At 42.9% G+C, this 13,014-nt stretch overlaps 1 pseudogene; it reads left to right on the top strand.

The window, feature by feature from the left end:
* Positions 1-10,157: 10,157 nt before the first annotated feature.
* Positions 10,158-12,579, top strand: LOC125947775 (uncharacterized; annotated as a pseudogene).
* Positions 12,580-13,014: the final 435 nt, after the last annotated feature.

The raw sequence follows: 13,014 nt of genomic DNA on the forward strand, positions 1-13,014 counted from the left end.
TATCTGTCATAAAAGCCAACTCTTGTGTCTTTTACTTAACATATTTTTCAATACCAATATTGAGGTGCAAACTCACCATATTATATTACCTTGCCAATGAAGCAAATCACAGTGGTGATTGACTGTCGTGGGAACAACTCGGATGTGAAGATTGGCACCAATCCGCAGCATAGCATGGTCTGCTTACACTTCATCTCCAGGCCTAGCCATACCTATAGCAGCATTAAAACAAGTGAGCTTAGTGCCATAAGAGAAACAATATAGAAAGTGACACTGTGAACATCAAAGCAACCTTCATTAGGCATAAACAATAATAAAATGCAGACATTGTACCCATAGCTAAGTTGACTTTGAGCAACATTGCATGCACAGTAAGAAAGATCTGATGTACGAGCCATCTACTTGAAGAAGATTACTCAAAAGCCCCTTTTTTGCGGCCCCCCCTCCCCCTCATGCACGGATGGCTGTCTGGCTGAGTAATTAAACCTGGTTTATCCCAGGTATAGTGTAAGCAAGCGTTGTCACTTGGGGGGGGGGGGGCAATCCTAATATTATAGCAGAACATGTATTCTTACAATGATGTTAATGTTTTTGTAACGCTGGCCATCCTGCAGACCCTGCAATTGGATTCACCGTGGTATCAACTACTGTTCATGAACGTCTCGGCGAACATCGTTTCTGCGATGTACGCATATGCACACTCGGCGGTGATATGGTGCCTGCAATCTCGTCATCTCCAGACGCAACCCTGCTCCTAGCGACCCCTTTTGAGCGCAGCGCTGTGACGTCATCGGTGATCGCCCGTATAAAAGCGCCGCCGCAGGAATTTTCCTTCTGTGGGCACGGCGGACCAGGAGCGGCCATGACACTGACAGGAGCCTTGTTCTTCATTGTGCAGGTTGGTTCCGATACAAGCTCCTTGCGTAGCGATTATCGTGGTGTTATGGTCTTGCCGTGCCCACGGCGATGCTTTGCTATGGCTTATGAGTGTCTCGTGTGTAAATTGCTACTTTGCGGTGATGTTGAAGAAAATCCCGGCCCTACACAGACCGAGATGCTTAAGCAGTTATTAGAAGGGCAGACTACTCTTCGTAACGATATACAAGAACTGCAAACGCATTTCTTGAAAACTGAGAAGCTGGTTTTGGAACTTTACGGCGCGTTTAACAAAGTGCAGACACAAATCACGCAAACAATAGATACCCCGGTAGCAAATACCGAGAGTTTACAGTCTATTGAGCATTTGATCAGCTTCCAGGCTAAAAAGCTAACAGACCTTGAGGATCGAAGCCGACGATCTAATTTGATCATTCATGGGATACCTGAAATTCCAAATGAAACAGAAAATGTACTCAAAGATAAAGTTGTTAAGGATGTATTTAATGAAAAATTGAATGTACAGTGTGATTCTGTCGGTCGGATTCATAGATTAGGAAAACAAGGTGACAAGCGACCGGTAATTCTGTATCTTCAGAATTTTAATGAAAAGAAAGAAATACTGCAAAATGCAAAAAAAACTGAAGGGAACTAGCATTTTCATCCAGAACGACTACTCGCAATCTACCTTAAAGAAGCGCAAGCTTCTGTGGGAAAGTGCAAGAAACGATAAACTTCAAGGAAAGAAGGTGTCACTTATACATGACAAGCTCAAAGTGGACAGACATGTTTTCTTTTGGGATGAATCGCAAAACAAACGGGTGCAGATTGCAGATAGTCGCCCTCGGCAAACGCAATCGTGAAACAATGAACATTCAAGGAATAAGCAACTACGCTTAATAAATCTTAATGCTAGAAGTATTTTAAATAAAGCCGATTCCTTAGAAATACTGTTGCTTCAACACGATCCTCACATTACTGTTATTACCAAAACATGGCTTCGCGAGGATATTAATGACCAAGACATATTTCCTTCCTCCTATAGTGTTTATCGCGTGGATAGGTCTTCTAGGGGAGGAGGTGTTGCAGTCCTAATTAAAAATTCGATAGAGGCTGTCATTCTGGAAATAATACCTACCTTGGAATGTTTATGCATTAAGGTATCGCTTTGGGGTTATACCCTCGTTATATTCGCAATGTACAGACCTCCTGACTCCCCTCCTGAATTTTTGCATGAATTACGGTCTTGTATGAATAAATATTTAAACAGTAAGATTATTCTTCTAGGCGATTTTAATTTGCCCGGTGTAGACTGGATACGTCTTCAGCCTGGGCCACATCACAGTCAGGATGTTAATGTACTCTTTGATATCATGTTAACACATGATCTCAGACAAGTTGTTCTTGAGCCGACACGTGTCCAGGGTTCTTCATCTTCAGTATTGGACCTTGTTTTCTTAGCTAGAAAATTCGCTGAATTCACGGTGGGGATCGAGCAAGGGCTATCTGACCACTACCTTGTTTGTGTTTGTTTACAGCTTGTTACCTGTGCTAAAACTAAAAAATCATCTGTCCGTTTTGTCAAAGATTATTCTCGCGCGAGCGACGCATGCGTGATTGATTACTGACGATTACTGATGATTACTGATGACATTACTGATGATTACTGACGAAAAAAATGTTAACTTACTTTGGACCCGCTTTAAGGACATGTGTCATTTTTGCCTTGATAAATTCATACCAAATAAGAAAAAACAAGTTCACAAGCAAATGCCATGGATCAATCGCAACATCATTCATATGAAACGTAAAATTAAGAGATTAAAAAAGGCCCATGCGCAGCCAAACTTAGTATCTGAAGTGCAAGACACGCTTGCACTTGCCGTGCGTAGCGCAAAGGATTATTATTTTAACTCATCTCTGCCTAATTTTATTACAAACGATCCAAGTAAATTTTGGAATTACATTGCCGAGAAGAAGAAACCAATATCCCAAATGACAATAAATGGATAGATGGTTACGGAGAATGTAGAACTTGCTCATCACTTTAATATGTTTTTCCACAGTGTCTTCTCGAATCCCAGTGATTCTTCACGTAACTGCCCAGTGTACCAACCGTATGATGTGAATTTTATATCGTATGCTGGTGTACTGTCTATGGTGTTGAACCTAAAACCGAAATGTTCAAGTGGGCCTGACAATATCCCTAACTTGTTTCTCCGTAGATATGCTGTAACCTTATCAAAGTTTCTTGTTATAATATTCCATGCTTCATTATTGTCGTCCGAATTACCGAGTGATTGGAGAACAGCCCGAATAGCACCAATTTATAAAAAGGGAGACCGTCTACTTGTAGAAAATTACCGTCCTATTTCTTTAACGTCATCATGCTGCAAACTCATCGAACATATCATAGCAAAAAGCATAACCAAATATTTAGAAAAAGCATTCAATTTTAACTAACTTTCAGCACGGGTTCAGAAGAGGGTATTCGACTGTCACACAGCTGGTCACTGTAGTTCATTCCTTTGCATCAACCCTTGATAAAAACGGACAAATTGACATAATTTTCCTTGACTTCCGTAAGGCATTCGATACGGTCCCTCATGATAAATTAATTCTAAAACTTGAAAATGCAGGAATCCCTCAGATGTTTATCTCTTGGGTTTCTGCTTATTTGTCTAACCGGAAACAATTTGTTGAGATAAACGGAGAAAAATCGGGCTGCCTTCCGGTCACATCGGGTGTTCCCCAGGGCAGTGTACTCGGTCCTCTTCTTTTTATTCTATATATTAATGATATTGTAAACACGGTTGAAGGTGGTGTACAAATTCGATTATTTGCCGATGATTGTGTGCTCTTTAAAGATATTGTTTCTCTCCATGATCAAACTAGTTTATGTTGTAGTTTAAATAATATTCTTGCATGGTGCAGGTGCTGAGGAATGACACTAAACACAGATAAAAGCGTACTACTGCGAATGACACATAAGAAATCACCCTTGCTTTATACATATAAGTTAGGTCCATCACCTCTTCATGAAGTCACTAGCTATAAGTACCTAGGAGTGACCCTTAACAATACACTATCGTGGAATGATCACAAAACTAACACTTGCGCTTCAGCCTTCCGAAAACTATGCCTGTTGAGACACAAACTTAAGAAAGCCCCATCTAACGTTAAAATGCTATGCTACATCTCCCTAATTAGACCTAAGCTGGAATATGCTTGCATAGTTTGGGATCCGTACACAAAAACTAATATCAATAGTCTTGAAAGAATTCAGAGAAAAGCGGTCAGATTTATATTTAACAAGTTTTCCAGATGTAATTCCCCCACAGAACTTATGAAAATTAACAACATTGAACCACTCGAGCTTAGAAGGAAGAAACAGAGACTTGAATTCCTTAAACTACTTCACACCAACAATTTACCCCTTGACCCATCTGAACATTTATCGCAGTTATCAACCAGAACTACACGCCACCGCAGACATGATGCATTAACCCCTTACTTTGCAAGAACAAACACATATAAGTTTTCTTTTTTTCCTCGAACTGTAACCGAATGGAACTTTATAATTGAACCCACTTCCTAATCATGTAATTTTATGGTTCTGTTTGTTTTGTCTATCTGATTTTCATTGTATGTACCATATGTCGCCCTCCCTGCTTGGACCACGTGTCCGCAGTATTTAATAAATAAAAATCCACAAGGCTAATCGCATTACCCAATAAGGCTAACCAATAAGTGTCCCAAGAAGCATAACTCCGGATTTCTACCGGGAAGCATTCACTACATTTGGACAAACATGGTTCTACAGCTTCAACCCTATTTTCATCAACATAGAACAAGCTTCAAGCATCTGCACAAACTTAATGCAAAAGGGTGCCATTAGGAATACCACAATAGTTTCCTATCCAATTCTACCTTTAAAATAAACACTGGCAAGTTCATTACTATGCTTAGAACAAATGAAGCTGTTCTGGAATTGAATAAGCCTTTTCCATACATGCGAAAATCACCACCACTATGACTTGCTTATGGGCATTTTGTAGACAAAAAACACCAAGCACAAGAGTTGAAGCTTGGGCAAGTCGGTAACTGTTCATCTTAGTGGTGCTCACAATAAACACATGTGAGGGAAATAAGCAACAGACAGAGTGAAAGCGTGCTGTGCTCTATCGCTCTCTGTCTGACCGTGACTTCCTTGGTATGCGTGCACTGTGGATGCTCCATCTGACTGTTCCTTATCTCTTTAGTATGTGTGCACAGTGAATACCATTGAAAGGAACATAGAGACGAAATAATGCTACAATGAGCAACAAGCGTGCCTTCCGATGCAGCACATCCTTATGCGACACAATTTTCTGGCAACGTCCTAAGCCTGCTATTGCACTGAAAATGGCTTATTTCAGCTGCTGTACAAGACATGTTTGCTTTTACAGAAGACTGATGACATTTGTTCAATTATTTCGATAAACTTGTGGTTATACAGTAATGTGAAAAGGTGGCATCATTAAAAGCCACCTTAGTTTGTGTGTAAAAAAATTAAATTGGATTATGGGGTTTTACATGCCAGAACCACAGTCTGATCATGAAGCACGCCGTAGTGAGGGACTCCAGAATAATTTGGACCACCTCGGGTTTTTTAACGTGCGCCTAAATCCAAGTACACAGGTGCTTTCGCATTTCACCCCCTTGGAAAGGCAGCCACCATGGCCACGATTTCATCCCGAGACCTCGTGCTTAGAAGCTCAACGCCATAGCCACTAAGCAACCATGGCAGGTATGCAAAAAAGAAAGCATACAGTCAACTCCACAGATCAGGCTAGATATAAATAAGCAACAGTCAACAAGCTGAACCTTTGCATTATTGCTTTGCATAATGGTTGAAGTAAAAACAATTCCCGGAACATTCCAGATGCACTCAACACGATTTGGAGAAGACAGCATATGAGAGTTAAAAATGTTGAAAGGCTAATGTTTAGAGTAGTGCTCTAATGCTGCAATGGTTTTTGTCAGTGCACCAGTGAGCACAGTATGACTGAGGTAGCTGCTGAAAATAATAGATCCTGGTTATGACTTTTTAGGGACTGATTTGCATGGTTTGTTGCATGCCTCAGGAATTTACTTATTTATTTATAAACATGCCTCATAGGCTCCAGTGGGACTATCGCGTGAGGTGGTAGGAAAAAATTTCTGAAAAACGAGAACATTCAACAAACGAACTCAAACAAAAGAAGAAAAAAACACTCTCTCACAATGTGGCGGCAAATCAGGCAGCTAGCTTATAAAAACAAAGCAATTAGAAGCAGTTTCATACTGGTAGTGCTTTAGGAGACAGAATGTTAGATTCTGAGCTTCGAACGCTTTTAAGCCACCTTTTGTTCTGAGGTCCCGTTCTCTCTAGTATTATGGGAATCAATAACCCCGCTCCCCCCAAATTTTTTTAAATGTAATACACAATTAGGACAACTTACGAAAATATAATTAGGAACACAGAATTTGCACATGCACGTATGTTAGAAGAGAGAGAAACGGAAGTCTACAAGAATGCGTAATAACAAAGGTAACCATAGCCCTGCTGCTTTTGTTGGGCAAATCATAGCAAGACATGAAAGGATATGTGTGCCTCACAAAATGGTCCCTAAAAAATTGTCACAATGCAGTCAGTAGGGAGCACATCATGCATTTCTACAATAGCCTCAATTACATATAACTCAGAGGAGGCTACTTAAACGAATTGATTAAACTGAAGGTAGGCCAGATTCAAAATATGCGATTCAAGTAGACCGAAACTGCAAGTTATGAATATGGCATATTCATAGCAACAGTGCTGTACATTATGTCATACATGGCAACCTGTGAAGTTTATATTTTGTAAAAATTCTGCAGACAAAAACTTTTTATTGGCGAGATAGCACACATTTTTTAAAGCTTCCTCTCAGCACCCACACTGTTGCATTGATACACACATAATTAACCATTATTTATCTTGAGATATGGCACACAAAACAGCAGCGAACTTGAAACACCAGAACTGACAACACTGTTTTATATCACAGTGGGCATTTTCAGTCTTGCTGCTGCCGATTTAGCCTGTTTAAGGAATTTATCTGAACAAACTGGCCTAAAGCAAGTGCCCCCGCTGGTATACTCGTTAGAGATCTTCACGAAAAATTCAGGAGAGTTGACAGGTATGAATTATGCCAACAAAAAACCTACAGCTTCTGTAAGTGGCAGGGACCGTTTTGTACACACCTTGTCGCAGCATGCAGATCAGATGCTTTGCCAGTACTGTTCCGTCTGCAGAAATGTCTTAGGTTCCTATGCGGTGTAGAGATGCCTCTGGTTAATAAATGTTCAATTTACTGTAATCCCTGCTGAAACTGCAAGCTTGCGAGTTAACAAGATCATGTTACATTCTGAAAAGTCTCATACAACCAACTACACGAAGCTGCATCTGGTTGTGCAAACATCTGATTGTTACATCACGGGTGGTTATTTAACATGAAATGAAGCTGCAGCAAACATAAATCTACTATCAAAAGCTGCACTCAAACGCACATCTGTAGTAAGTGAAATGTGAATTGTACTACGAAGAAAATTCCTTAGCACATGAAGTGTTCCAAAATCGAATTTCTTTATGCGGTGGAACAAAGCATTGTCTCGAAGGACAATGCACTGGAAATTACAACAACAAACGCCCTATTTTTCAGCAGAAAAAAATTCGATGAAAAAGAAACACTGCTGTTGTAATCTCCGTTTCTGTGGAATAATCAAACATTTACAAACACACGCAAACACACAGGACACCCAACACAAGAAATACAGCCTGTCTGGCAACACTATATGTAGGAGAATTCGCATACAAGCTAAAATCTGGCCATGCGTCAGACAACAATCTAGTACCATCTCGCGCAGCCGTTAGCTGACGTACAGCCTCCCGCATTTTTAACTATATCGCACCAGCATGCTATGAAATGGGCCTGCGTCGTCCTGAGAAGAGCAGCTTAGCAGATGACGCTTGCGCTGGAGAGTTCTTTATGCGCGTCTGCTTACTTTTGTCGGTCTCGCTAAGTATCGCCGTCGAAGGCGCTAAAATGAGCCATGATCGACGCTCGCGCAATATAGTTACAAATTGTGGAAGGCTGTACTTCTAGAAATGCCTATACAGAAATTATGTACACAAGCAGTAACTTTCCTGGTTGAATTCTTTCTTTACCATTCAGGTCAAACAATCACCGGCGCTAGCATACGTTATAGCAGAAAGCAAATACATGATAACGCTCCTGGCAACGTCCAATAAGTTTCAGGAGATTTTTCGTGAAACTGTTCGCTAAATGTGCACTGCGACATGAACAACGAACATTCGAAAAAACACATTTATCATTGTGGTCGCTTTAATAATCATCTCGTGATCCGTATAACAATTCACACTTCACGAACCACTGACTACAAAACTGCGCGCAAGCGCCGGACTTACCTTTCTAGGCGTAGTCGGCAAACGCTCCTTCATGTCAGGTCCCGGCGTCGACTGCACGACGATCCTTCCGACGTAAACACTGTTGAATTGCGGATGAACTACAGCACGTAATACCTCAACAAATTCTTCGGTGCACTGTGATCAGATGCGATATTATTAGAGGCTTTTTCATGAACCGGGAACAGAGAAAGCGCGAGCGGGCCATAAGTACGATAATCGACATCGGCGAACCACACGAAAGACACCGCGAGCTACGTTACGCGGTCCCAGGGGCTAAGTGACAATCAAAGCACACAAGGGGCACGGCATTTTCTCTCGGCACAGCGTACACACGATTGAACATCCACATCGACCTGCCTCAATGCAGCGCGCACGCACAGCAACAGGGAGCAACAGCAGAAGACGGGAAAATAATATCTGCAATTTTACCGGTCATGCCCCTGGGGCAGTGGCAGCGCCTCCTGGGGGCACCGAAAGCGACCATGCTTTCGTGCTTTCGCCCACTTTCGGCCCTTTGGTGACCGCATGTATCGTGACGGCGTTGTATGTGGTAGTTTGTATGGGCATAGCCTCCTATATAATCTATGCCTGCCGGATGAGCCCGAAAAGGCCGTCGTCTATGGCGGCGCCACCTACGTAGGGTAAGAGTCAGCATATTGAAGGGAGCGGCAAACCTCGTCATGGGGATGTCGCAACTGCCGCATGATAGCAGTAGCGGATGACGTAAGTTGTTCGCACTCTTGTCATAATAAAGTTTGAATCGGCGGTTGCGGTGGTAGCAGACGATTTCTTTTTTGGAAGCCGCAGAGTTGGAAACGTCGTTGTGAATGTTTCACTGCTTTCTCTAAGTTTTTTTTTTTCAGCTATATCGCCGAAAATGCGAAGTTGGCTTTCACGAAGGCAGGATTTCATGATGGAGCGCTAAAACCAAGTAAGTATTCACGATTTGCAGCGTATTAAATAGGATGGAATAGCAAAGTGAAGTTCGCTAAAACTACCACCGTGAGATATAATGGTTTGGCCAACTAAAGTTCAAATTGTGTGCTTGCGTTGTACTTGTCGCACGCACCTCATTAAATTATCGTGAGATCAAAGTTTCCAATTGCATATGTTGTTTTAAGCACGCATTATGTGCGTCGACGAAGTAATTTTTCTGTAAAGCGTGTAACTGTAAAAAAATGCCCTTGTATATAATTTTAGGAAACGGGAAGGGCAAAACGATATATATATATATATATATATATATATATATATATTCTCTCTTACAGACCAAGATGGCATACTGTTGCGTGCCCAACTGCAAATCGTATGGGAAACACAAGATAGCAGGTGTATCTTTTCTTGAGATCCCTGCGGAGTCCACACTGCGAGAAGCATGGATCAGGGCAATTGATAGACCTGACTGGACCCCGAATGTATCATCCAACTACTCAAGGGTCTGCAGCAAACACTTTAAGGACGAAGATTTTACGAATGACCAAAGGCGCCGTCTAAAGAAGGGCATAGTGCCTGCGCTCTTTCCGGAGAGATCGTCGGAAGTTCTGCGTGCGCCTGCTGCAGAAACCACGATTGAGCACATTGGCCATTCAGAAAGTGAACTTACACAGAGCAAAGAAATGAATAATTCAGCCAGTGTAACAGAGACGCCTATGGAGCTTGAAAGATCCACCGAGAAGGAACAACGCGCACAGTCTTCTCTTCAATTGCGGTGCAAGAGCAGCTATGTGCGCCACCAAGGGCTTTTGATGAGGAAGCAGACAATAACTCTGATATAGTTGTCCAAGAGGCGCAGATGGACGAAGAAGAAGAATCTTGCAGTATTTACGCAAACGAGAAAGCAAAATGGCTGAGAAAAGAAAGAGAAATGAAAAGAAAGATTGATAGACTCCAGAACACAGTTGACAGATATAAATCAGAATTAGAAAAAGTCAAGGAAGACTGCAACTTTGCAGATATGTCATACATAAGGCAGCAAGCCAAGCAAAAAGACACATCGGCTGTCTTCCTTTGGAATCAAATAATTAATTAAAAAATTAAATTATGGGGTTTTACGTGCCAAAACCAGTTCTGATTATGAGGCACGCCGTAGTGGGGGACTCCGGAAATTTTGACCACCTGGGGTTCTTTAACGTGCACCTAAATCTAAGTACACGGGTGTTTTCGCATTTCTCCCCCATCGAAATGCGGCCGCCGTGGCCGGGATTCGATCCCGCGACCTCCGTGCTCAGAATAATTAATTTCAGACGAAAAAAAACCAACATGGTCGGAAGATGTTGTGCGCCACTGCATTATATTGAGACACCTATCTACCAAGGCCTATGAGCATGCCAGGAAAGAAAGACTGCTCAAGCTGCCGAGCAGGACCACCCTTCAAGAATTCCTCGGGGGCACGAGTGGTGAAGCATGCTTTAATTCACTGATAAAGCTGCGCTTAAAAGCAGAGAGTGAGAAACTGACGTCGCCTGCTTCAAGGCATTGCTCCCTCATCATGGATGAAATGCGAATAAAGCCAAAGCTGCAGTACAAGCAGCAAGATTGTTTTGTTGGCCATGCTGCCGTAGGCGAAGCGGACGACCCAGCGAATGAGCCCTTGCTGGCAAATTCGCTGTTGTGTTTCCTCATAAATGGCCTGTCAACATCTTACAGGATTACAGTGTCTTATTTCTTCACGAAGAGCCTCTCTGGTTCTCAGCTGTCGCAGCTGGTGCGATCAGTTATTGAGAACGTTGAAGAATCCGGCTTCAAAGTGGACAGACTCGTGGCTGACAACCACAAAATAAACGTGAGTGCCATGACAGACCTCTGCGGCGGATTTCTGACTTACAGAATTGAACACCCGGTTGATCCCGACAGACTTTTATTTCTCAGCTTCGACTGCTGCCATGTCCTGAAAAATGTAAGATCTCAATTTTTGGAAAGAGAAATTGGCCCGGACGGAGAAATATCTTCTCGTTACTTGAAGAAAATATACGACTTGCAGAAGGAAATGATCGTTAAACCCGTGAGAAAACTTACTAGAAAACATGTCTTCCCGAACAACATCGAAAAAATGAATCTGGAAGTTTTTTTCTCCAAGGGTAACGGCGGCCTTGGAATTTTTAAGAGGGCAGGCAGGGCACAGCTGTGACTGCTCCTTCGCTGCAGCAGGGCCAAAAATAACTTTCATGAAGAACATCTACCGTTGGTTCCTACTTCACGACACCAGCAACACGACACAATACATCCACCAAAACAATCCCGATGTTAGACACTATGATGACCCCGACGATAGCCGCCTCGAATGGCTTGCACTAACTTTTCCCATGTATCTGGAAGAATTAAAAAACAGGTCGCCTTCCGCGCACAACTTTCTCACGGCAGCAACCTACGAGGCGCTTCTCCTGACAACCTACTCAACGGTCGCTTGCGTTCGGCACTTGCTTGCAAAAGAAAAATTTTGCTTTGTGCTGACAAGGAAATTTAATAGCGACCCCATTGAATCCCTTTTTGGCACGTTGAGGCGATCCTTGGGCTCTAATGACCAATTGGACGTGCGCTCCGCGATGAGTGGCCTTGAGAAACTGCTGAAAACAGGCATCGTAGCCGTGCCTGAATGTAGCAACATCCTACACGAGCAAGAGCTCGTACAAAGCAAGGCGCTCCCCGCTGCAGTTCGCACACGCAAAGAACCGTCTGTTCTGCCTTCAGCTGCCATTCACATCCTGGAGCGCTTCAAAGTGCAAACCATGCCAGCAAGCTTGCCGACCCTCCAAGTTACAGCAACAGTCGACATGGGCGGATACATAGCACGAGTGGTAAGAGAGCACATGGAATGTGATAACTGCGGTGAACTAACAAGCAAAGTTCCCCAGCAGCCAGCCACTTCAACAGCTCACCAAGAATCAGGACAGAGGCGGACTGCTATACCCCTCAGACGAACTTCTTTACGTCCTAGAGACGCTAAGAATGTTTACTAACAGTGCACTGACGGAGACACCAAATCTCCGAAGGCCCCTGGCATCGCTACTCAATGTAGCTGCACCAGCGCTGATAGATTCAGCCTTCTGCGATGCACGATGCGTGACGACCAGCACCGCCAAAAATTGGTTGAACTTGTGTGCTCCCGATTCATAAAGCCCCTGCTCAGCAACTACGCCTCCGCTGTGACCGACAAAAGCGATGTATGCAAAATCTTCGCTCCGAAACCGCTGTCGAGGAAGTATCTGAAGTTGTAAATCAAGCGGGCACAGTGAACACAGGTGTCCGTGGTGCGAAGTGAGCAACTTCGACGATGGAGCTTGCAATAAAGCATTTTTTTGTACAAATGGTTGTCATGATTTATTTCTTGATTGCTATGACGAGCGGCGAGTTTTTAATTAGTATATAACAGTGAATAAATATGTTTCGAAGCTTCAGAAGTAGACGACGCACTCGCGTGGTACGTCTGTCCAAGATCACTATTAAATACTAAGGAGAATATATGGGAGCTCACGTACAAAATCCACGACATGATCATAAGGGATGCAGTATGGTGGGACTCCGTATTAAATGTGACCGCCTGGTCTTCTACACCATGCACCTAAAGCTAAGTTCACATATATTTTTCAAATTTCACCGCAGTTGAAATGCACCCGTCGCGCCCGAGAACCGGAGCGCTTACGGCGCCGTTT

The sequence above is a fragment of the Dermacentor silvarum genome, chromosome 8, assembly GCF_013339745.2.
Source record: "Dermacentor silvarum isolate Dsil-2018 chromosome 8, BIME_Dsil_1.4, whole genome shotgun sequence".
NCBI classification, from domain to species: Eukaryota; Metazoa; Arthropoda; class Arachnida; order Ixodida; family Ixodidae; genus Dermacentor; species Dermacentor silvarum.